At 40.2% G+C, this 26,981-nt stretch overlaps 1 protein-coding gene across 1 annotated transcript in view; it reads right to left on the bottom strand.

Annotated features, from left to right (window-relative positions):
• The window catches only part of COL4A6 (collagen type IV alpha 6 chain), a 192,847-nt gene that overhangs the window by 137,606 nt on the left and 28,260 nt on the right, over positions 1–26,981 (bottom strand). The gene's annotated exons all lie outside the window — the stretch shown is intronic.

Below are 26,981 nucleotides of genomic sequence, written 5' to 3'. Positions count from 1 at the left end.
TAGATTCCTCCTCACCAGCTGTTCAAAAGACCAGAAACCAAACTTTGTTGGTTGGCTCAAACAGTCTTCATAGGACATAGAATAATAGAGTTGGAAGGGGTCTTGGAGGTCTTCTAGTCCAACCCTCTGCCCATGAAAGGAGATCCTATACTATTGTAAAAGGAGCAGCGAAGAAGAGCATGAGCTTTCCACCTTTCCAGAATCACAGCGACAAAGCCTGGTAGGTTTATGTTTTAGGACTTGAGCAAGATTAATTACTCATGTAATTTTTTAAAAAAGTGTATAATCTTGCACACATTTAGGTAAAGGTTCCCCCCGTAGATATGTACTAGTTGTTCCTGACTCTAGGGGGCAGTGCTCATCTCCGTTTCAAAGCCGAAGAGCCAGTGCTGTCCGAAGACGTCTCCGTGGTCATGTGGCTGGCATGACTAAATGCCAAAGGCACATGGAACACTGTTACCTTCCCACCAAATTTTTTCTATTTGCATTTTTTACATGCTTTCGAACTGCTAGGTTGGCAGAAGCTGGGACAAGTAACAGGAGCTCACCCTGTTATGTGGCACTAGGGATTCGAACTGCGAACTGCTGACCTTTCAACTGACAAGCTCAGCATCTTAATCACTGAACCACCGCATCCCTCAACACACATTTAGAGGAGGGTTTATTAAGAGTGCAAACCTCAGTCCGTCATTTCTATGTCTGGATTCTATTGCTGCACTCAATGATGCTGTGTTTTCAAAGGTAGTTTTTGACTTACATCCATTCATTGAGCAACCGTTCAAAGTTACAATGGCACTGAAAAAAAGAGACAACTGGTCCTCCTACTTACAACCTTGGCAATATCCATATGGTCATGTGATCAAAATTAGGGTGCTTGCAATTGGCATGCATTTAGGATGGTTGTAGCATCCCAGGATCATATGATCATAATTTGCTGGCTTCTGACAAGCAGTCAATGGGGAAGCCAGATTCACTTAACAACTGCAGTGATTTGCTTAACAGCCAAAAAAGGTAATAAAATCTGGCATGATTCACTTAACAACCATCTTGCTTAGCAATGGAAATTCTGGTCCCAACTGTGATTGAAAGTCAAGAACTACCTATATTGAATAAATCATAACCAGCTGGGTGTACATACCAAAGAAAGGATCCAATCTTAGCCGGTCACCAGAACCAGGGATTTAGACTTCCTAGGCTTTGGACTTGTGCTGGAGCCCATCATCTTCAGGGACCTTGTGTCATAGAGAGAGAACCCAAAGGTGCTTTTTCAAGAGGCAACTGTACCTTGTTTTTCTTTGAGGACATTTCACTTCTCATTCAAGAAGCTGAAGAGATGAAGGAGCCTCTTGAATGAGAAGCAAAACATCTTTTTACAAAACCCAATAAAGTCTAATTACCTCTTGAAAAAGGACCTTTGGGACAACCATGACCTGGATGACTGAGAATCTCCATAGCAGGGGTGAAATGTAAAATTTGTTACTACCGGTTCTGTGGGTGTGGCTTGGTGTGTGGGGGTAATGTGACTGGGTGGGCGTGGCCAATTTTTTTTAAAAAAAAACTTTTCAAAGCATTTTTTCTAATGCTTTGAAAAGCCTCTGCCGATCAGGCAACTCAGCTGGGAGTTGCCAGAGACTTTTCAAAACATTTTTTAAACCACCTCTTCGGCCAAGAGGTTGCAGAAAAAAATGCTTTGAAAAGCCTCTGATGATCCCAGCTGAGCCGCGCGATCATCAGAGGCTTTTTTTTTCACTTTTAAAAGCATTTTTTCTTCAGAAGAGGTTGTAGAAAAAATGCTTTTAAAAAGTAAAAAGAAAGCCTCTGATGATTGTGCGGCTCAGCTGGGCATGGTGGGGGGGGGGGGCCGCAGGGATTTTTGCTACCGGTTCTCTGAACCACCTGCCGCCATAGCTACCAGATCAGGCGATCCGGTCCGAACCGGGAGCATTTCACCCCTGCTCCATAGACATAGAGAGAGAAGTTCCCTGAGGAGGGGCTCCAGCACAATTCCAAAACCTTGGAAGACTAAATTGCTAGTCCCAGTGACTGACTCAGATTGGATCCTGCAATATTATCCTGGGACAGGTATATTTGCCTTCATTCGTGATACCAAAGAAAGTCCACACTGTTTTATAAATCATGACAGCTGGCTTCACGCAATAGAGTAACCCATACCAAACAAATGATACTTAAATGAGTGTGCAAAGCCCAACCACTGGCTGTCTGTATTATTCTCCCTTCCATCCATAAATTACTTCTCTGTATAGAAAAGAACTTCTACAGGCTGGCAAAAAACAGAATGTGCTGCACAGATTTATCACAGTCAGAACAAAACTGTCTTGAGTCCCATGCAATAAATTAAAATTTGCTTTTAAACATAGGCTGCCTCTACCCTTCCTCTCGCAAGGCTGCAAGCTGAATGTATTTCTCAGCTAGACAGGCAAAGCAGCATCATTAGTCTGTTCAAATTACTTAGCCTCTGATTTAGTTTCTAAATTAGAACCCTTATCCATCTTAAATGCAGACAGGGTGGAACCGATCCCACATGAAGCCAGTTTGACTTCCCAAGAATAAGCCCCAAATACACACTGAGTGTGTATTTTGAGTGCCATCTCCAACCCCTAGAACAAGTTTCCTGCATATCTGGCTTGAAGGCCACATTAGATCAAAATGAATAAACCTGACTGAACCGTTTCTTCCTGCTGTTCTTTCTAAAACCTGCACTTCTACTTACAAGCTGCAAACAGACCAGAGGCAGCTTAAGGTCCATATTTATTTATTTAGGAAATTAATATTGCCACCTATTCACACATGGCGACTCAAGGCGGCTTACAATAATATAAAAACCTCATATAAAAAACAATAAAATAAAAGAGAGAATCATATAATAAATTAATATAATATAATAGCTCCCCCACCCTTTGTCCCTGTGACAACACATCATTTAATAGGCTCCATCCTGCTCTGCGTTCCCCAGGCCTGCTGACGGAACCAGGCCTTTATTGCCTTCCGGAAGAGTGTTAGAGTGGGGGCCCAGTCTACCTTCCGGAGGGATGATGTTCCAGACAGAGGGAGCCACCACAGAGAAGGCCCTTCTTCTGGGTCCCACCAGGTATATCTCCCGAGGGGATGGGACCTGCAACATTCCTTACCTCCACACTCTGGAGGGTCGGGTAGATGTGACCCGCAAGAGATGGTCCCTCAGATAATCTGGTCCCAAGCCATGAAGGGCTCTAAAGGTGACAACAGTGGTGGGTTGCTCCCGGTTCGATCCCGTTCTTACGAACTGGTAGTAATGGCGGCGGGAGGCTCCGCCCACCCGCCTGGATGTCATTATGAATGATCTGCGCATGCACAGAAGCTTCTGCACATGTGCAGAAGTGTGTGTGCTCCGGTTGTGAACCAGTAGCGGAGGTAAGTAGAACCCACCCCTGGGTGACAACCTTGAATTGCACCCGGAAGCAAATCGGCAGCCAATGCAGCTCCCGCAGGAGAGGTGTTCACACTGAGGTCTGCACAAAACCATGCGGGCCACTGCATTTTGTACCAACTGGAGCTTCCGGATGCTCTTCAAGGGTAGCCCCGTGTAGAACATGTTGCAATAGTCAAGACAGGAAGTGATTAGGGCATGAAGTGACTGTAAGTAGGGATTGTTGATTGTACATTAATTATAGCCAATCTAAATACAAACTTACACTGAGCCGTAGTGGGAGGATGAGCATTGGTTGTTTGGCTAGTCAAAATAGATGTCAGTAGACATCAAAACCATCCTTCACCCCTTTAAAATCCAAAACTGATCTAAGGCCTAAAAGAAGGATCAAGCAGTTGGAAAGGGCTTGAGAAGTCATAGGAAAAGTGAACTGGACTATGATGTGCATGAGAAAGGGCTTTAAAAAAAAAAAAAAAAAAGCACGACACTGTCACAAAATGCTGAGATGGTTGCTCACCATCTTCACTAGCTCCTGAGAACAGTCTTTATCATCTTAGATTACTTGACTCTTCTTTCCTGGGCTGAAACACTCACTTTCAAAAATAAAATGGGTTAACTAACAGCCACCCATCTTTCCAAGAATACCTCTGAAGGTGACATGAGACCCAGGTTACATTCAATAGACGTTACATTCAAGAGTGAGGTTGTGCAGCACATTTCTCATATGGAACGGAACGGAATTCACATATAACTGGCCTGCCATATATTATGAACAGCTCAGTGCATCTTCAGTGCTGCAAATTCTGAAAGGACAGCTCTTCTAGCAACGGTTAACATGTTTGAAGTCTTCATGTCCACCTTACCATACTCCATGACACCAGGGGACACAACATAACCCTGGTCAGAATATGAGGTACATAAAAATCCCACCATGGAGCAAGTTGATGCAGATTTGAGGCGTGATATGTCAACAGGGGTTTCATTAGCTCCTTGTCTTAATCCCATGTTTACTGAAATACTTACAGCCACTTTAATTTGGAGGACACCAAGAACAGGACAGATCCCTTTTTGTCAGCTTAATTTTATCAATCTTGGAGGAGCAGAACTAGATTTCTTCATCAATCATTATTGCATATTAAGCAGCAGAGAGTAGGTGCAACCCTGCTCATTCTTTTGCTGATCTCCAGGAGAAGGGTGACAATAGAACATATAACCAGTTGCGTAAGAACTGTTTTCTCAGTTGTGACACCAAGAGCACCAAAAAAGGAGAAAATAGCCGAACAAGTGGGAGACATACTCTTTTGTGTATAAATAATCTCACACTCAGCAGGGTGTTGCCATGAAACTCCAAACATTTGCAACGGGCAAATGGTAGGTTGAACTGTTACACAGCCAGGATATAGCATCTTATCAGTAAAGGAGCAGCCCAAAAGAGGAAGATTAAAAATAGGTAAGAGAGCCACTTTGGTGCAGTGGTTAAATTACCAGACTAGAAACTGGGAGACCCTGAGTTCTAGTCCTACCTTAGATATGAAGCCAGCTGGTCAATTTAGCATGTTCTTTGCTTGCCTTTCTTCTTGTTCCACTAACCATCCCTAGCATCATTCTAAAATTAACATGTACTAACTAGACAGTATCATTGTCATCATTTTAACCATTGTCTATCCATTGCAGGATGAAGGCTTCTTCTGCCTGTTTCCAACCAATATGGTCCTGAGCTTTCTTTTGTCAATTGGGCCTGCAATACTTGCTGACGTTGTCAATCCATCTTGATTTAGGTCTCTTTCGTGGACGCTTTTTAATCAAGTAGGATCCATTCTATGACTGCCTTGGTCCATTCTATGACTGCCATCAGTTCTTGCTAGGTAACCAGCCCATTTCCATTTCAATTCTTTTACTCTTGATGATATTGTATACTTTCATTTGTTCTCTAATCCATGTACAGATCTTTCTATTTTGTCTTATAATGCTGAGCATATCTCTCTCTTTGCGCCATGCATAGCTTTTGTATTGATTGTGAGGTTAGTGTCCATGTTTCACCATTATACATTAGAGCAGGTAGCACACACTGATTGAAAACTTACTAAAGAGCAAGAAAACAACCAAACTCAGAGAGCAGCAAAGACCCCACAGTTCAACCTTGAGCTACAATTTTTTTATGAGTATATTTAACTTTCAACTCTCAAAGAGATGATTTCCAAATCTACTGTAAGATATCATTATTTTATTTGGCCTGCAAGAACCAAAATGGTTCACAGAATTTTTGGGAGCATTTCTTGGTTCCCATGAGTTTAGCACTTTAGTTGGCAAACACTGCACTGTGTGCCATATGATGCTTAGAAAACATAAGACCAGGTTCTGAATTCATATCTAAATGAAATTTAGATTTAGAGTATATGTTTTTCACTCCTTTAGAAATTTGAAAGTTTTCTGTCCTTTTTTTTTTGCTTAGTCTTCCCTTTGTTGTGTCATCCATATCATCAGATGGAGGTTAACATTAAATATGCCTTGATAAGTTAAATAAATAAATTGGCCAGTCAAGAATTTTCTCCTCTCCAATCCAGGAATATGGGCCTTTTTAATCACATTAAACCTATTTCAACATTTATACCAGAGCTTTTTTAAGTTCCCTGCCTCAAACAGCAGGAAAAACCACTCATTTTTGAGAACTGAGTTGCTGATATAGGTACTCCTCCACTTATGACCACAATTGAGCTCAACATTTCTGTGATTGAGACATTTGTTAAGTGAGTTTTGCCCTATTTTACTACTTTTCTTGCCACAGTTGTTAAGTGAATCACTGCAATTGTTAAGATAGTAACCTGGTTGTTAAGTGAATCTGGCTTCCCCAGTGACTTTGCTTGTCAAAAGGTCGCAAAAGGTGATCACATGACCTTGGGACACAGCAAAGGTCATAAATATGAACCAGTTGCCAAGCATCTGAATTTTGATCACATGATCATGGAGTTGCTGCAAAGGTCGTAACTATGAAAAACAGTCGTAAGACACATTTTTCAGTGTCGTTGTAACTTTGAACAGTCACTAAACGAACTGTTGTAAGTCAAAAACTACAGTACCTGCTGTACTGTAGTGGCCTGAATTTTATCTATTCAGTCTGTGAGGATACAAACATAAGTTTCAGAGGCTGCAGGATGCCCACTCCTGCTGCAAAATAGGATTTCATATATGTGAAAACACTGCCATAGTTTATGTTATTACAGACGAGAGACCTATAAATAAAATTAGCCAATTATTTTGGAACAAATATATTCCAGTTTCCCAACAGCAATAGACAGAATTTTCTAAGGTCTCATAGTAACGGAACTATTCTTCAGAACAATAGCCAAGATTGCTTTGCATTTATCCTGCACTCAAGATTCCAAACCATATCCTCAAAAGAAAGCATGTCTGAAGCTTTCAAAGACCCGGGCACTCCATGCAAGGCTCACCAATCTCTGGGTATCCTTTCAGCCATTTGTCTGTGATGATTAATCAAGAGCGAAGAAGCTGAAACAAGCAGCATGTATCTAAATGCTTAAAGCTTAAGTTCTCCGTCACTATCACTGCTGAATGCTGGACGTCCTTTTCAACTTCTCACGTAGTTAATAAACATGACTATCCCCAGCCTTCAACTCACCCCACCAGTTTACAAATCACCTGGGTTAATTTGCTGAAAATAAATTAAAAATAAAATCACAAATCACCTTGACTAATTTGCTGAAAATAAAATAAAGTCACAAATCACCTGGGCCAATTTGCTGTAAGTAAAATAAAAACAAAATAAAACAGTGCCATTACAGCAACAGGAATCCATGTTGGATGTTGGAAACAATGGCACCATTTACCAAAAACAGAATAGAAGCATCCTGTCTGGTGGAAAAGCAAAATAACTGTATAACAGAACAGAGTTGGAAGGTACCTCAGAGGTCTTCTAGTCCAACCCTCTGCTCAAGCAGGAAACCCTATTCAATTGGGCCATGTTACATGTTAGGAAATGTTTGCCATGTTGTAATGGGCAATTCCAAAGACAATGTGTGCATATTGTTATTGACTTCCCTTCCAATAGTTAAAAAAAATCCTGCAAAATCTCGAACACTGGAAGACCCAGCTTTGGAAAGAAAAAAAAAAAGAATCCATGTAAAGTTTAAGTTATTTTGTTTGAAGTCAACAGCACTCTGTTGATGTCTTGCTTATACAAAAATGACTATTATTTATAAACATTTCAGATGACAGGTTTCAGGATGACATTCTGCCTTAATTTTGGGGGTTTTTTTCCTATATGTTATACTTACAATCAAGTTTTTGTTACTCTGTATTTCCTTTTTCCAAGTATTTGTGCTTTTGTTTTAATAAAAAAAGGAAAGATGCTGATATTTTGTAACAGACAGCACGGAACTAAAACTTTGCAAGAAGCTGTCCATTGTATAGAAAAAAAATTATGTTCTATCTACAACATTTCCCTTCTCTATCATACTTTTTCTAAGTATTCCCTGGAAATATTTATAGAAAACACTCATCATCCCAAACAAATTTCATCACCTAAAATTAATTGACCATATGCAAGCCTCCAAAATCAAAAAACCATATCATATGTTTTCTTCTGGAATAGATTTCATGATATTTTGCAATAACAGGGATTTTGTTTCTTTTTATTTGCAATTCTCATATATTGGTTCAAAGTTGATATAAAAGTTTTGTTCCTAGATTCTTAACTTTTTTCCCTAGTTTCCCTGCTATTGTTTTGTTCTTAAGTTTTTCTGCTTTTTAATTTTTGCTTAGTTTGATTTTGTATTTTTTGTAGTTAGTTGGAGGATTGTATTTTTCTGCATTTACAAAAAGCTAGTAATAAAATGAAAACATGCAAATTCAACTAATATATAAAGGAGAAAATAAAGATATTTAAAAACCTCACACTTAAAATGAACGAGAGAATTAAAATGTGGTTTTCCTGGAGATCTAAGCAAAGGGCTCCAAAAAATGCAGGCAGGTTGATTATAGAAAATATCTGATTTTAATTTTTACAACATTATTAAAACCAAGTTTTCTATACCAGATTTAGGTAACATGATCAAGATGTAGGTGAATACAAAATTCAGAAAAAAAAACCCTGAAAAATGTTTTGCAATTCCAAATTAGTTAAATATCGTTACTGTGCTAACTCCCCTACATTTAATTATTTCCACCCTTTTTCTGAAATATGCAAAAAACAAAACAAAAAAAAACCCTCCTAAAAGTGCTGCAGTCAAATCAACAAAACAGGACAATTACTCTGCTCCTATACAAAATATTTTTTAAACTTTATTCCCACTGCCAGTAAAGCACATCTTTATCGAAACACATCTAAATTGCTTTGTGCAGACTTAGAAAATATTCCAGGAACTTCAGTTGATGCAAGATAAAACAGCAAAAATAACAAATGGGACTGACATCTTGAATCCAGAGTTTCATTAAAATCACCCCAAACATTCTGAACTCTGCTTGCTTTCCAGTTCTCCAGACCTCTTCATCAGGATAAATTGGTCAACCCCGACTTGTATTCTGCACGAAAGGGGGGGAGGTTCAATTCCCACAATGCTTAGCAATGCTGACTAGGATATTTGGGGAGTTGAAATCTAACCAGGCTGGGAAAGTCTGAGATGGATGATACCCAAAGTTCTAAATGTTTTCAAAATAGTACAGGAAGAACTACATTTCCCTATGTACACGTTCTTACTATTAAGTCCTGTTAAGTGATTTCCAAGGTCAGTTGAGGACTTGAATAATAGGTTCCTTAGTCCTAATCTAGTGACAGAACAACAGAATTGGAAAGGACCTTGGAGGTCTTCTAGTCCAAGTCCCTGCTCAAGCAGAAGACCCTATATCATTCTGGAAAATGGCTGTCCAATCTCTTAAAAACCTCCAGTGATGGAGCACACACAACTTCTGAAGTCAAGCCATTCGACTGGTTAATTGTTCTGTCAGTAAATTTCTCCTTAGTTCTAGATTGGTTCTCTCCTTGATTAGTTTCCATCCATTGCTTCTTGTCCTGCCTCCTGGTGCTTTGGAGAATAGGTGGACCTCCCTCTTCTTTGTGGCAACCCCACAAATATTGGAACACAACTATCATGTCACCCCTTGTCTTTCTTTTCACTAGACTAGACATACCCAATTCCTGCAGCCATCCTTCATATGTTTTAGCCTCCAACTCCCTAATCATCTTTGTTGCTCTTCCTGAGTCTCAATATCTTTTTTATATTGTGGTGACCAAAACTGGATGCAGTATTCCAGGTGTGGCTCAGAAGTGGTATTCAGCAGGTTCTGACCAGTTCTGGAGAACCGGTAGCGGAAACTTTGAGTAGTTCGGATAACCGATAAATACCACCTCTAACTGCCCCCCCCCATGTATTCTCTGCCTCCTGAGTCCCAGCTGTTCGGGAGGAAATGGAGATTTTACAGTATCCTTCCCCTGGAATGGGGTGGGAATGGAGATTTTACAGTATCCTAGCCCTGCCTCGCCCACCAAGCCATGCCACGCCCACCAAGCCACACCCACAGAACCGGTAGTAAAAAAAATTGAATCCTACCACTGGTGTGGCCTTACCAAGGCCTTATAAAGTGGTACTAACACTTCACGTCAACTTGATTCTATCCCTCTATTAATGCAGCCTAGGATTGCATTGGCTTTTTTTTTTTTTTTAAATTTGATTTATATGCCACCCTTCTCCGGAGACTCAGGGCGGCTTACAATGCGCTAAGCAATAGCCTTCATTCTTTTGTATATTTATACAAAGTCAGCTTATTGCCCCCACAAACTGGGTCCTCAATTTACCTACCTTAGAAAGGATGGAAGGCTGAGTCAACCTTGAGCCTTGGCGAGATTCGAACTTACAGTAATTGCAGGCACCTGGTCTTAATAACCAGCTTAATAACAGGGTGCCTTAGACCACTATACTACCAAGGCTCTTTTTGCCAGCTGCAGCAAAGTGCTCGGTCATATTTAAGTGATTGTCCACTAGAACTAAAAGTTCCCTCTCACTGTTGCTGCTATTGAATTAATAATTTAACCAATCACTACATTGCGTTTTCTGGGAGTACAGATTTGTTTCTGTAGATCAGCAGCTCAGGGAAACAGGTGGAGGCTTTTTTGGAGGGGGGGAGGGACTTATTACCCCCAGATTTATTGTTAGACGAGTGAAGCATGTCTTCAACTAATGGACACAAATTCAAGCAGTGTTTTTTTCCTCAGATGGTGTTAAGAAAGGTGATTTTCTCACAACCAGAAGTTTATTTTCAAATGCATCAGCTACTTCTTTGTATCTACATATTTCTCCCCTGACTACTGATCTGAATTTACTGAGAGGCAGGGTCTGGCATTCTGGAAAACAGCCGGCCTCTCCTACCCTTTCTGCAGTCCGATTTAGACCGGCATAAAAATGTTTTAGGAACAGGCTGTGAGATGTAATCTGCCTTTTGGGCTAACTCCCGAGTCCTCGTGAGACCAAAGCCGGCTGTACTGCAGACAATCCACTAAATAAATGTTATGTGCCTTGGTCGGCTACAGCCACGAGCCCACCCACCCCAAAAGTTGGTAACAGGTATGTTTTCTCCTGGATGTGCTGCACAGGTGTGGAGCATCAGAGCACAACTACAATGCAGCATTTCGCAAAAAGGGCCGTGTTGTTCTTTCACTTCCCTGAGTCCAGCTTCCAGCGAAAGCTTTGAAAGTATTGCAAGGAGCATTTTGGAGAAGAGGGGTAAAAAAAGATTCTTGTGCATGGAGAATGGAAACTTTAGGCCCCAGGCTTGTCACTCGGTCTGTGTGTGTGTGTGTTTATGCCTGTGTGTGTGGAGAGTGTAATGTATGTGTGTGTGTGTTTTGCTTCCCTGCCCAGAAGCTGAAAAGAAAACAAAACCACCACCGTTCTCTAAGCATTTTTGAACTGGATTTTGAGCTGAAATCTCTTACGAAAAAATGACCTTATGACAGCATCTGAAATGCAAGTTGAACTGTAAGACTGTGGGAGATTTAACAGCATCCCCCTCACTTCTCCTCTCCAATTCTACATCTCTAAAGTTCCCAGGTTCGGGCAGGATAAACTTAGTAGTTTCTGTCCAGTATTCACAAAGGCAGAAAAAAAAAAAAGAGAGAGATAAAATACAGTACAGAGATAAATCAGATACGTGAAATCATTGAATGCCTTAAGTATCCTGCCTGTTCACAAACTGTTTGTTCTCCTCCCAGGCCGGAGATCAGAAAAGGATTTCTGGAGGCTGGAGTAAAGCATATCATTTTCCTCCCATGCTATTTAAGCTTCCATTGCAAGTATTTTCTGTGAATAAGAAAGACTTGATCCAAATTCACGCACATAGTATCACACAGACAAAGCCACAGAATAAACCTAGGGGACAATTACATTGAAGACACTTTTAGAAACCCAGACCAGCAATCTAAAGTGAAAACTATATGACCCAGAGGTTTCCATTTGTAACACTGAAACTGGCAACTGAAGGGACAATACAGGTAGTCCTCGACTTACAACTGTTCATTTAGTGACAGTTCAAAATTACCATGGCACTGCAAAGGTGACTTGTGACCGTTTTTCACATTTATGACCCCTGCACCATCCCCAGATTCTATGCCTCTGTTTATACAACCAAGGACTGTATTAGCGTTTTTGGTTGCTGCCACACACTGCCAGCTCTTGTACCTGTAGAGAGTAGCCGTTAAAGCATTGGGACTGGTCCCAAACTGCCCCAGTTTAGCAGACCTTCCTTCAGACATGCAAATTCAGCTAGTTTTTTTCAGCCCAACTTACTTCATAGTCGTAAGGGCAAAGGGAAGAAACCGCAGTGTGCATATTGTCTTTTGTGTAACACTGGCGGGGAAATAAATAGACATTCCAAAAAGGGAAACTAGGGAGTAACTGTATTATTTATAGCATGCAGGACCACAAAATAATTATATTAGCTATATGTAATTTTTGCTGAATGCAAATGTAAAGGAAACAAAGTCAAGTGTCCATGGCTTGTTGAAATGAGTTTCTAAGAAGACTAAGGACACACATAACTTAGAAAAAGCTGCAGCCTCTTTAATTGTTTTAAATTGCCTCCCTTCATTATCTCCTCAGATGCTGGTCTTTTTCTGAATCCACTATTTTCTAAAAACCCATTTAGAAGTTTTGCAACCCAATGCAGCTCTCAATCCACAAAGTTACAGGCAGTCCCCAGCACAAAAGGGCTGCCAGCTGCTGATTCTGGGGAATTTGCAAGATGCAGGATAGAAAGACGGTTTATTGTTTTAGAAGACTACTGAGAAATACCATTAGTAGCCAAGAAAAACAAAGCAATGGACCATTGAACAAATCAGTTCAGGGTTCTCATCCCAGGAGCAAATGATAAAACTTACATGATCATATCTTGGATAGATTATGCGAAGACCAAGTCTCTGGAGATGGTTTTGATGCTGGAAAGTTTGAAAGAAAGAGAAGAAGAGGACAACTAACAGGAGTGAGGAGATATGGAGTCTAGGGAAGGATCAAATATGAATGATCAGTGACATAAAGGACAGAGAAAGACCCCCAGAAAGGAACATCCATGACTCCCATCTCCGTTGTTTCTGTTTACAGCTTGATAATTGAATTGAATTGAACTGAATACTTTATTTGGCCAAGTGTGATTAGACACACAAGGAATTTGTCTCTGGTGCATAAGCTCTCAGTGTATGTAGCAGATGACCAGGCTGAGTCTGGGGGAGGGGTCAAATGCATCATCAGTCATGAGTCCCTTCGCACCCACAAGACATCTAAGTCCAGTCCACCTTGAATTTCTTATCTACCGCCAAATTGCTTTGACTATTAGTAGTTCAGATTCTTGCAGAGAGCTTAAGCTTGCAATAAATCTTTATACCAGGGGTGTCAAACTCAAGGCCCGGGGACTGGATCTGGCCTGTGGGACCACCCTGGAAACAGCAAAGAACCGGCCCGCCATGCAGCCCTCCCAAGCTCCGTTTTCATTGGCAGAGGGTTGCAGGTGGCAGTTGCAGCCAAAAACGGAGCTCAGGAGCCCATTTTTGCTGGCAGAGCACTCGGACCACCACAGGTGCCCCGACACAAGTGATGTCAAACTGGCCACGCCCACCCTGGCCATGCCTACCCCAGCCTTCCAAGGTCAAACACAACCCTGATGTGGCCCTCAATGAAATTGAATTTGACACCCTTGCTTTATACCCATTTGAACTGCCTGCATCTCCTGATTTTCCTGGCACTTGACAGCGTACTTAAATAATAATAAGCTAGGTTGGTTCCTTTCTGAGTTTCTTCCTCTGTCCGTTATGCAGCTTTGGGCTATGCCTTCTCTTATCTGCCAGTTCATAAGGCAGCTTCTCTTCCATCCTTTTCCCAAGGTCATTCCCACTTACCATTATAAGAATTCAGCAGCAAGATGGTCAGACTTAGCTACAGTGGCAATGGGGCACCATTGGAAGATATGAAGGATCAGGCTGGGGATAGATCACCATAGAGAAAAATCTGTCTATGAGGTTGCTAGGAGTCAACATTGACTTGATGGGACAATCAAGTCAATCAATCAATCAGTTGTATAAAGAATTGAATTTAATAGCCTGAAGAGTATGCAACGCATGAATCAGCAGTGAGATGGTAGTGTTTGTTTTGTCAAATCTTTATAAACCTTTTCCACAGAATCTCAAAGGTGCTTTTTCAAAAGGCAACTAGAGTTTCCTTGTTTTTTTTCCTTGAAAATGTTTTGCTTCTCATTCAGGAAGGTTCTTCTATTCTTCAAGCAAAAACAAAGAAAGCCCAGTTGCCTCATGAAAAGGCACATTTGGGACAACCATGACCTGGAGGACTGAGAATCTCCACAGACATATGGACAATGCAGGTGATATACAAAGATGCTTTTTTCAAAAAGCAACTGGATCTCCTTGTTTGTTTGTTTTTTTCTTTGACAATATTCCACTTTTTTATCTAAGAAGGTTCTGAAGTGGAGAAGCTTCTTGGATGAGAAGCAAAACATTTTCAAAGAAAAAAACCAAGGAAGTCCAGTTGCCTTTGGATAAAGCACCTTTGGGATAACCAGGCCCTGGATGACTGAGAATCTCCATAGACTTTTCCCCAGAAATATATACATTTGAAACATTTCAGCCTCTGTAATTGCTTGATCTGTTTATGCACCAGATTTTATTTTAAAACCATACAAAAATGGTTCTCTACTTTGGGATGTTTTTCTGTTTCGTCCAACATACATATTTCTTTTTGCAAATAACTTCTCTAATGGAATTTTCCAGACATTTGCACACATATACTGAAAAAAAGTGCAAAAATCAAACTGTAAGTGAATTCCAGTTCACAGCTTACTAAAGACCAATTAGATTCACATTAAAATGCTAAGTTAACAAATTTCTGCTCCACTGCTACTTATCAGTACAAATAAGTCAGCTCTTGACTTCAAAACAATGTACAAAAAATTTGCCAACTCCCCAAAACTTTGCAATATTTGGGGATATCTCTTCTACCTCTTCTCTTTATTTCTCAGAATTGTTGATATATTTCAGGCAGTTGAAGATCAAAAATAATTGATGTGGATTTTTTTAAAAAACAGTGACCAAGATAAAGTCATGGTAGAAATAATTACCTAGAATAGACTTAAAATAGCAAATAACATTAATTAATTAAAACCAAGATGCTAGGCTGAAATGAAAGCTAATCTGTTTTCCTTTCAATTCTGCCTTAATTTTCAGATATACAGTATTTTCATATTTTCTTACTTGTGTTTATCCTAAAATATTTATGTTTATTAGAAAGCAATTCCTCCTAATGTATTGTGTACATTATTTTGCTTAACATATGCATTTAGGGGGTTATTTTCCCTTATGTGCATTTATAAAGCTTTGCATCTTTTCTGAAAATGGGAGAATCGCAACACAATATTTGGACAAGTGCATATTAAAAAAAAGTCATGTTTTACTTTGATTATTGTGGGAAGGTGTCATTAAAATGGGAATGGAATACATTTCTCCCCTATCTCGAACCATAAGTTCACAACCAGCCTGAACAACTAAGGAAGGGATCTGGGACTCAAGGACCACCACATAGTCTCCCAATGAGGGAGGAGGAGGAGGAGGAGGAGGAGGAGGAGGAGGAGGAGGAGGAGGAGGAGGAGGAGGAGGAGGAGGAGGAGGAGGAGGAGGAGAAGAAGAAGAAGAAGAAGAAGAAGAAGAAGAAGAAGAAGAAGAAGAAGAAGAAGAAGAAGAAGAAGAAGAAGAAGAAGAAGAAACAATCATTTTTTCCTATCCATCTGGGGGGAAGGGAGGCTGTATATGAGAATGGCGGTCATCTGGGAGAGAAACTGCTCCCTTTCCCTTCCCATTCCATCCACACCCCTGGTATGAAATCCTACTGCCAAAATTCAGCTATTTTGCGACCAAGAATTTGCAATGCTATCCAAGGTTTTGAAAGCACCATATATAGCCCACATGTCACTCAGTCCCGTCTGTTGGGCAGTTTTCCTCCATTAATAGATGATGAATTACTAACATTGTGGCCCCATATATTTAAGTCCTTACGATGTCCTTTCTATCCTATGTGGATCTAAAGTGGTCAAGAAGGCTTTTTGCCCGCTGGGCCAGAGGTCAGCTTCACCTACTCCTAAGAAAGGGTATTCGAGTGGGTTGACAATGTACCCTTTATCCATCCACCAGCAGGCTCTGAATGTTGGAAATATTCCCACTGGAAAGAAACCTACGTCACGGTCCAAACATTTCTGAGAGCCCTGATTTCAAATGACTGTCTCTAATCCTCACTAGCCCTTGCTAATGCCAATTTAATTCCACTGAATGCCATCCAAAGAATAAGCACTTTCTGGAGGTCCCGGCTTGCTAACTAAAAAGAGTTCTCCATTAAAGTGGGTTAATTGGCTACTCATTGGGTCAAAGATTGCTTATCTCATCACTTTGCAGAAGGGAAGGAAAAAGGAAATGGATCCCGGGGTTTTGAAAAGGAAGACAGCATGCTCATAAAGCAACCAGATAACACAATGTTGTTGTGTGGGAAAAAGCAATCTACATTGCGTGTTTTCCCTGTCTGTTCCCCTGCCAGTAAAGTCACACACAGCTGCACCATGAGCTCATCTGCACTCCAGCTAAGTTTTATCTCGAAGGTGGAGGAAAAAAATATTTGGCAAGCAAGATGATCCTATTTAAGCCTTGTTGGACTAACTTTTATTGTGTTAAAATAACATGCAGGCCAGAGTGGCTATTCCTTCAGTTGAAACACCTGTCATCCCTTTTGAAGGCAAGCTTCATCCTGGACACTCAGAGCTGGACACTTCCCATATGAAACTTACAATAATCTAGACCTGATCCTGATCATGTGCATATTTGAGAATTCCAAATTTCCATAAAGGATACTTGGAAAACCACAACACAATTGTGCAAGTGTTTCATGAAAATAAAGTAAAATAAAGAAACAACCATGGGAGGTGGGGGGAAACAAAATTCAACAGGGGTTCAGAAGCAGAGGATGTGGTCCAAACCAAGTAGGAAGGCAGTTGGTTTGTGAGAGTCAGCAATAATGATAAATTGGGAAGAGAGAGGAAGGTATGAGTAATGTTCCTCAACTATAAAGCGTTCCACCCAAGGAGCAATTACTAAGAGAAAGGGGACAGTAAATCCATCAGGGAAAAGCTTTAGATCAATGATGACTATCACAGAGGTCGGAAAGCTCATATCTGAAAGACTGAAGTGCCACTGTTAGTCAATACTAGGCTGGATAAATCAAGAGTCTTGACTTAATAGAAGGAAATCTTCTTTGTACTCCAGAATACCTAATCCATCATCCTGCCATTATCAGAAACTAGGGTTTGTTGATGGTTTATTTTTTTTATTTTTTTTATTTTATTTTGAATTTGTATACCGCCCTTCTCCCTAAGGACTCAGGGCGGTGAACAGCCAAATAAAAACATCAAATACAAATATTAAAATACAGTTAAATATATATATATAAATTTGGCCCCATTAATTAAAACGATAAACAAAACAATTAAAAAACACTTAAAAAGAATTAGGCCAGCCCGGCTTGTTGGAAAAAGAAGGTTTTAAGGGCTCGGCGGAAGGCACTGAGGTCATGGATTCTCCTTATCTCTGGGGGCAACTGATTCCAGAGGGTAGATGCCCCCACAGAGAAGGCCCTCCCCCTGGGGGTCACCAGCCTGCATTGTTTGGCTGATGGCACCCCGAGGAGGCCCTCTCTGTGGGAGCGCACGGGTCGATGGGAGGTCGTCGGTGGCAGCAGGCGGTCTCGAAAATAGCTAGGCCCTATGCCATGGTTTACAGTGTCTCCTTGATTATCAGCCTTGTTACGTATACCAGATAAGACACACAGCCATATGAGCTAATTCCACTTTATTGTAAATCTGCAATCAGTATCGTCTTGCAAGTCTGAAAAGACAATTCTCCCATGGTCTCCTTTACTGCTAGAGAAACTAGGGAGGGTCTCTTCTGAGCCTCTTTCCTAGCTGTAGACTACACAATCTCTTTATCTGACCGTTCCCTAGGCAGCATCTCTTTGCCCTGTCTCCCAAGATATACCATTACATTAATAAACCAAAATAGATGGGTCTATTTTTAGTAGATGGGATCTTAATAGAGCAGAAATTTCATATATTTTTTTTCTCCTTGGTATTTTTTTTAAGAGGATGGGGACTTTTTATCTTTCATAGAGCAAGTGAACTTTTTGGAGGCTTAATATACATATTTCGGTGGAAAATCATGCAGCAATTTATCATTTTGCCACTGAATTTTGGAAACGTGCTTCTGAGATGTTCTAAAGGTTCACATGAGTCTTCTAGGTTGACCACTGTTGCAACAGATTATAATGCAGAAGATAAAGCCTTGTAAACCCTGTTTGTGTTCCTGTTTGAGGGATTGTGTTCCTCAGCCAGAACCAATATCACTGATAATCTTGATAACATTGGTCTGTCTAGAAAGGGAGCTTCAGGCACAAATTGTCTCCCAGAAGATAAGAAGTGGTATCTGTACATCAGGACCTCTTTTTCTCCATGCTACAGCATGTAGTACCCAAACTATCATTTTGATTGGAGTATTTTACAACAGCATTACGTCCTTGGCTATAATTTGAAAAACATTCCAATACAGGTAGTCCTTGATTTACAAGCATTCATTCAGTGACCGTTCAAAGTTACCCAGGCATTGAAAAAATTGACTTATGATCATTTTTCACACTTACAACCATTGCAGCATCCCCATGGTCATGTGATCAGAATCCAGATACTTGGCAACTAGTTCATATTTAGGATGGTTATAGTGTTCCAGGGTCGTGTGATGACCTTTGGTGGCCTTTTGACAAGCAAAGTCAATGGGGAACCCAGATTCATTTAACAACCGCGTTACTAACTTAAGAACTGCATTTAAGGGGCGAAATTTTGGATATCCCCTTGACTTCCAGCAATGGGAACAGATTTGGTTGAAAAATATGAAATTAACCATTGCTTCTTCATACAAAGAAAACATATATTAAATGGTCTACCGGTGGCATCTCCCCGCTGCGAGACTAGCTAAAATGTTTCCCTGGACATCTGCCTGCTGTTGGAAATGCGATTACAGTAATGGAATTTATTTTCACCAATGGTGGACCTGCCCTCAGGCGGTTAAATATTGGAAAAAAATACGGCAATGGATTTTGGAAATTACACAGATTAATTTGGAATTAAGGCCCGAGATTTTCCTGTTGGGGGCAAAACCTTTGAATGTTAAATCAGATATATGGTTCTTGTTGATTCACATTATTATTGCAGCAAGATTAGCGTATGTGCAGGAGTGGAAAAATCAATACTTACCGATGGATTTGAAAATAATATATAAAATTAATGAGTGTGTGGAATCAGATAATTAACTAGATTGATCAATGGTAAAAAAGATTCAGAATTTTATAACAGTTGGAAATTATGGTACGATTGGGTCCAGAAAAGGTGGGATGGAATAGATATATGATGATGTATATATATGATGCAAGTATGTATGTATAAAGGAATGACTTTATATTTATGGACAATGTAATCACATTATACCATGGTGGCAGGATTGTATATTTCATTTGTGTATTGGTGCATAGAATATATTAATAAAAATTAAAAAAAAAAAAAGAACTGCACTGATTCACTTAATCCCTGTGGCAAGACAAATCATAAAATGGAGCAAAACTACTTAACTAATGTCTCGCTTAGCAACAGAAATTTTGGGCTCAGAAATTTTGGTCGTAAAATGAGGATTTACCTGTAGTTCCTTGACTGAGATTGACCCAGGCATTAACAAATCTTGTTTACAAAATCAAGAAAGACTCTTTCCTAGTTTCAGATGGTTATTTCTGATCTTTAGAACAACAGTACAAGCATTCTTGGAGATCACCTCATCCAACCTCCTGCTCTGGAACTAGGTTGCAATTAAACTCTTGCCTCCTTTGAGGCAATCTTGACTTGTTTGCAACCTAGTTTACAGTCCAAGGTTTTTCTGAATGTCTGTCTTCCAAGTATTATCCAGACATCACCTGCATAGCTTCTCAATCCAGATAAAAATTTAATCATGGGTCTCTCCTCTCCTAGCAGAACATTCTAGCTACTATACTCTTAACATAACAGATCTGTTTCTTCCCAAGACAATAAAATGACTCATCTTCTCCAAAATATGTCAACTGTTTCAGCAAACCTAACACCTGGTCCTTGCCTTCATGAAATAATCATAGCCTTCTTCACAAAGTGTTCCATTCCAGATATTTCTGAAATAGGGGAGTCAGCAGACCCTCAAAGGGATACAGAAAACAAAGAGAAACTAACACACGGTTCCAATACATATTTAATTGGACGCAGGAATTCCAAGTTTGCTAGATAAAATTAAGCTTGAGGAAAAAAAACAGCGCTTGTAAACCAGATGGAAATTAAGATTTATAAATGTGTGTCATGACAAACGCAATTAGGCAGACCACATAACTGACAAAAAAAGATAATAGTCTGAACACGATGTTCAGTTCCAGGCAGGTGCTTCTAAACCAACGCATTAGTCATATGTCCTACACAATAGGCAAATGTGGTTTTCACCAATTTGTGGGTTTGGAACACCAAAGGGGAGCACACTCGAATTGTATTCCTTGTCCAACAGATGAAAATGGGTGGACTGTGAATGTGAAGACAGTTGGAGATCAGCTCCTCACCACACTATAAAAAAGATGTTGACTCTAGAAAAAGCGCAGAGAAGAGCAACCAGGATGATTAGGGGACTGGAGGCTAAAACATACAATGAATGGTTACAGGAACTGGGCATGGTTAGTCTAGTGAAGAGAAGGACCAGGGGAGATGTGATAGCAGTGTTCTGGTATTTGTGGGCTGCCACAGAGAGGAGGGGGTCAAGCTATTTTCCAAGGCACCTGAAGGTCAGACAGAGGAATAATGGATGGAAATCGATTAAGGAGAGATTCAACCTAGACATAAGGAGAAATTTTCTGACAGTGAGAACAATCAACCCATGGAACAGAAGTTGCTTTCAAAAGTTGTGGGAGCTTCATCACTTGAGACTTTCAAGAAGATATTGGACTGCCATCTGTCAGAAATGGTGTAGGGTCTCCTGCTTGGGTGGGGGGTTGGACTAGCTGACCTACAAGGTCCCTTCCAACTCTGGTAATCTGTAATCTATAAACTATGCTTTTTGATTCACAAGACCATTCCAACATCTGCTGGACCATTCTGAATACAGTCAAAAGGTATAAAGGTATCAAAGCCAGCTAGGTCAATGGCCTCCTTTGGGCACCAGGCACCAGTTCTGTGGAGAGAGGCATTTCCACAGACCAGAGGGGATGTGGTTTTGCGTGTTGCCTGTATCCCGTGGATGGGGCTTCACTTGTTTGCATGGCCTCGGTGCTGGCATGCCGTGGACCAGTGCTGGACCATGGACCGAGGGTTGGGGACCCCTAGCTAGGTGATTTGGGGCAAATCACCAAGAGACCATGAGTTTTAGCCCGACCTTAGATATGAAAGCCAGTTTGGTAACTTTGAGGCAGTCCATCTCTCTCAGCCCAATCCACCTCATAAGGTGGCTGTTGTGAGGAAAATAGGAGGAAGATGAGTTGAATATGTTTGCTACTTTGAGCTATTTGTAAAAATCATAAAGGTGAGATATAAACAAACAAACAAATAAATGCTTCCCAAAAGAAACCATTGAAGAAATTAAAAAAGGCAAATCTCTCCATAGGTTGAAACCAAATCTATTCTCCACTGAGGAGATCTCAGAGTCCACGTTTAAAGTTTTGTGCCTTAAAAAAGCTTTCTGTTATTTTCCCTCGGGGAACACAGTAACATCTCAATTTTTTAAAAAACAACAACATGCAGTCTAATAGGTCTTCCAGATAGCTTACAAACTAAAGCTAAATTTCCTTTATTTGAAATAAAATTCAACTAGGGTTAGGGTTCCTAAGCAAATTCAAAACAGAAGAATGAGACCCACAAAGAAACCATCCTAAGAGTACAGGTAGTCTTCGATTTACGACCACAATTGAGCCCAACATTTCTGTTGTTAAGTGAGACATTTGTTAAGTGAATTTTGCCTCATTTTATGACCTTTCTTGCCTCAGTTAATAAGTGAGTCACTGCAGTTGATAAGTTAGTAACCTGGTTGTTAAGTGAATCTGGCTTCCCCCTTGACTTTGCTTGTCAGAAAGTTGCAAAAGGTGATCACATGATGTTGGGACACAGCAACGGTCATAAATGTGAGTCAGTTCCCAAGCACCTGGATTTTGATCACATGATCATGGGGATGCTGGAAATGTCATAACTGTGAAAAACAGTCAGAAAGTCACTTTTTTCAGTACCATTGTAATGTCTCTGGAGATTTTCAGTCAACCAGGTCGTACGCCCAATCAGTGGTGCTAAGGCATCTATTGTTATAGCCCATTCAATAAACATGGGTTCTTGGTAACTTTAGGGAAAAGGCCCTGTAGTTTTTTGGGCAACCTTTTGGAAGTAATTTGCCATGGTCTTTTTCCTAGCACTGAGATAGAGTGACTGACTGACCAAAGTCACAGCCAGCTTCATGACTAAGGGGAGACTAGAATTCAAGATCTCCTGTTCCTCACCGAGTCCCTTAACCACTGCATCAAACTGCCTCTTTCTTCACCTTTGATTGTGACTGCATGAGCAAGTCCAAGCAGTTTTCTTGACAGTTTTTTCAAAAGGGGATTGCTGTTATCTCCTTCCATTCCCTTTGCTCTCTTACGGTTAAGAGGGACAGACAAGCCCAAAGTCACTCAGCTGGCTTGGGGTTTAAGGCAGGCTAAAACTCACAGTCTCCCAGCGTCTAATCCAGCACTTTAATTTATTAGACCAAACTGCCTAAGGAGATGGATTTCAATTTTTATTTGCCAGAAAAGAATGTATATCTAATGCTTTTTATATGTGGTAGATCTGGAGAAAACAAGACTGCCCTTTAATAATTGTATCAAGGATCACTGGGAGAGAAGTTTTAGCCACACGGTAAATTTTGATCTGCTGATTAAACCCCAAACATTCAAAGACAAAATATTTTAATTGATCGACCAAGCCAACAATTCAACTCTCCCAAAACTCTGGCTCTCAATTAACCTCCATATTCTATAAACATGAAGATAGTGCTCAAAAGAATTAAGAAATAAAAGAATCTGCAATGGCAAGATGAGCCTGTCTAACACTATACAAACAAGAGGACCAGATAGTAATAATGTGTTGGATGGAATGAATTCTCTTTAACAGCACTTTAGACATTTGTGTTTGATCTTTGATCATAAATAAATATATAATCTTTCTCAAGTCAGAATTCTTAATTAAAGTATCTCCAGTTTGAAGGTTTCTTTTGAAGGTGAAGATTTCTTTAAAAACTTTTTTTTAAATAAAAAATAGAGATGTTACTGTGTTCCCCAAGGGAAGAGAAATAGTAAATAATTATATTGACTGCATTGATTATTTTTTTAAGTTCAGCATCCCAGATCCAAAGCATCTTCCTTTCCATTTTTGTAAACTGGATTGAAGGAAAAAATATGGATAGAAACTAAGAAAACCTTCACAAAGGAGTTACCTGAAGTGGTTTCAAAATTATTTCTCTTGACTAGTTTGTTAACTACAGCAGGGGTCTCCAACCTTGGCAACTTCAAGACTTGTGGACTTCAACTCCCAGAATTATGCAAAGCTGGCTGTGGAATTCTGGGAATTGAAGTCCACAAGTCTTGAAATTGCCAAAGTTGGAGACCTCTGAATTACAGGACATGGAATGAAGATCCTGAGTGAGAAGGCAGCTTTTGATGTTAACTTTAGGAAGAACTTGATAGGAATAATCAACAATGAAGCCTCCTTTGTTGGATGCCTTCAAGCTGGAAATATTTTAATTAAGACCTTTGACTTGAGAAAGATTATATATTTATTTATGATCAAAGATCAAACACAAATGTCTAAAGGAAGAGCTCACGCCATGCAACACATTATCTTGAACCATTTGTTGGCTTCTGCAGCACCTTACTGACATTAGAACTGAATTGCTCCAATGGCTTTTTTCAAATCGCTGCAATTAAAATAAAGAAGAACATGACACAAGGGTGTCAAAGTCCAAAGCAAGCTATTCCCAAACTTGCATTTTCATGAATGAAGGCAAAGATACGTGGCCCGGGATAATGTTGCAGGATTCAATCTGGGTCAGGCCCCGGGACCAGAGATTTAGTCTCCCAAGCTTTTGGACTTGTGCTGGAGCACATCCTGAGGGAACTTCTCCCTAAAGGAATGTGTACATCCTGCACGTGTCTGAAAACTCAGGAGACTAAATCTCTGGTCCTGATAATCGACTCTGACTGGATCCTGGAATCTTCATCTCTAGCCATCTAAAAATCTTCCCTTTATTCTAGGTGTGTTCTTGGAAAGATCAAATATCTTGGCCCAGAATAAATATGCAGGGTAGCAAAATATCTTTAAAAGGCTTGGTGCTTGGGGTATCTATCTCAGTTTATTAAACAAAAATGAGCCTCGGGCTCTATAAGGCACCATTGCTTACTTTCTCTCTTCATAAATATATGATTTTTTTAATAGATAAACCGAGCACAAATCAAGTACAAAAGGCCATGTATGAAGCAGTGTTTGGACATGGTGGAATCAAGGATGGCTCATAAAGATATAAAAGTATGAAGAGGTGTAATGAATGCAGTTGGTGGAAAGTAGATTTAACTGTTTCATATGATGTTCCTATGGCTTTGATTTCTTCACTTTTCCATTTTTGGTTACTTTCTCCTGCTTTGCAAACTGCTGCAGATCCTAAAAGGAAGTAGCATCACGGGTGTAATGGGATCACTGCAACACAATCTCAAGCAACCAGAATGTAAATCAACTCCAAGCCAGAACTTTAGATCTTAGAGTTTTGTTTTTTTTCAGATCTTAGAATGAGAGCTTCTTGCTACAGGAAAATTTGGTTCAGTAACTCAGAAAATTTTCAGTTGTCTATAGAGATTCTCAGTCATCCAGGTCACAGTTGTCCCAAAGGTGCTTTTTCAAGAGGCAACTGGACTTTCTTTGTTTTTTCCTTGAAGACGTTTCGCTTCGCATTCAAGAAGCTTCTTCAGTCCTGACTAAATGGTGGGGGAATGGAAGAATTTATATTCCTTGCAGTCATCTGGTCATTAGCACTCCTTCTGAGATTCGTTGAGACCATCTGGGGTCACCTGAATAGTGCAAATGGGCGTGGAGGGAAATGGGAAGGTTCAGGTGACCGTGAGGGCACAGATAAACCTTTAAGAGACCTCAATGACTCTCAGAAAGAGTGCTAACAACCAGATGACTGCAAGGAGTATAAATCCTTCCATTCTCCACCATTCAGTCAGAACTGAGGAAGCTTCTTGTATAAGAAGCAAAACATCTTCAAGGAAAAACAAAGAAAGTCCAGTTGCCTCTTGAAAAAAAAAGCACCTTTGGAAGTTTCAGTTGCCTTGGATGAAGGAAGTGGCCTAACGAAGGAGGCAGAGGGACAATCTTTGTATAGCAGCGTAAGAAGCCAACATTTCTGACCAAATTAGACTCCTGGTATATTAAGATGCTTAAAAAGTTTTTAAAGGTGTTTTTAAAAGTAGTCCTGGATCTCTTTCCTACCCATTTATTTTCCTTGTCTTACAGTGCATTCTTTTTTATATATATAATGTAACCTAGCAAAAACGAGCTAGGATTAATAACATAAATTGTCTTTTTCTTCTCCCTTTGATAGGAGCTGTGTACATGTATTTAATAAACAATGTTTACAAAGTGATTTTTTTAAAGGCTCTGTCCACCCTGCCAGTTTTTTTAAAGAAAATGTTCCAGAAACATACAGGAAACAGAGTTAGCCGCTGGCACTTAACTTGATCTTTTTTGGCAGGAAATTCTGGATACAGTTACACGGTACTACTATTTCTTTCCTCCTGTAAACAACATTGGAGGGGAGGGGAAAGCAGGGAACAAACCTCCATCTTTTGTGCTGCTTTCTTCTGTGGATAAGTGTCTAACCCAGGGGTGTCAAACTCCTGTTGTCACAGCGGCATTACGTGACGTATCGTGACTTTGTCCCCCTTCGCTAAACCTGGTGAGGCGGTAGCCAGCACATGACGCATCCGGCCTGCGGGCCGCAAGTTTGAGAGCCCTGGTTAAATCCAGTCGGGTGATCTTCAGGTAAGAACTGCAATTTCCACAATTCCCACTTGTTAGTCCAATGGTTAAGAATTTTGGGAATTGCAGTCTCTGGCACTTTTAATAGAATAACAGAGTTGGAAGGAACCTTGGAGGTCTTCTAGAGCCAAGCCCTTTCCAGGCAGGAAATCCCACACCATTTCAGACAAATGGCTGTCCAATCTCTTCTTAAAAACCTCCAGTGTTGGAGCATTTACAACTTCTGGAAGCAAGTTGTTCCACTTATGAATTGTTCTAATTGTCAGGAAATTCCGTCTTAGTTCTAATTTGGATCTCTTCTTGATTAGTTTCCATCCAGTGCTTCTTGTCCTGCCTTTAGTGCTTTGGAGAACAGGTTGACCCCACCTTCTTCTTTGTGGCAGCGCCTTATTTTTATTTATTTATTTATTTATTTATTTTGTATACCGCCCTTCTCCAACAGGACTCAGGGCGGTGAACAGCCACGGTAAAAACATAAAAAACATAAAATTTAAAAGCAATTTAAAAAACATTAAATCCTTAGATATTGGAACACTATCTAATGTCACCCCTAGTTCTTCTTTTCAATAAACTAGGTATACCCAGTTCCTAGAACCGTATTTCATATTTACATAACTTCACTTTTGGGAGAGATCAGGTTGGAGATGGCTGTTCTTCATTCTACTCTCTTTCTTTTCTTCAGTTAGAGGTGCAGGCAACAAACCATTATTCGCCATCCAAATGCTGATAGAAAAGCGAGCGAGTGGACCCCTTTCAAACTCTCTCACTTCCACGTTATTTGGGACATCTGCACCACAGATGATACACTAAGTACCAGAGATCCACTGGTGACAGGCTGTTGACCAGTGTTTCT

This window comes from Pituophis catenifer, unplaced genomic scaffold (assembly GCF_029215685.1).
Source record: "Pituophis catenifer annectens isolate HBS135680 unplaced genomic scaffold, rPitCat1.0.hap2 SCAF_11, whole genome shotgun sequence".
Taxonomy (NCBI): domain Eukaryota; kingdom Metazoa; phylum Chordata; class Lepidosauria; order Squamata; family Colubridae; genus Pituophis; species Pituophis catenifer.
Note: the sequence above shows the minus strand (reverse complement) of the source record. Positions and strands in the feature narration are given on the sequence as shown.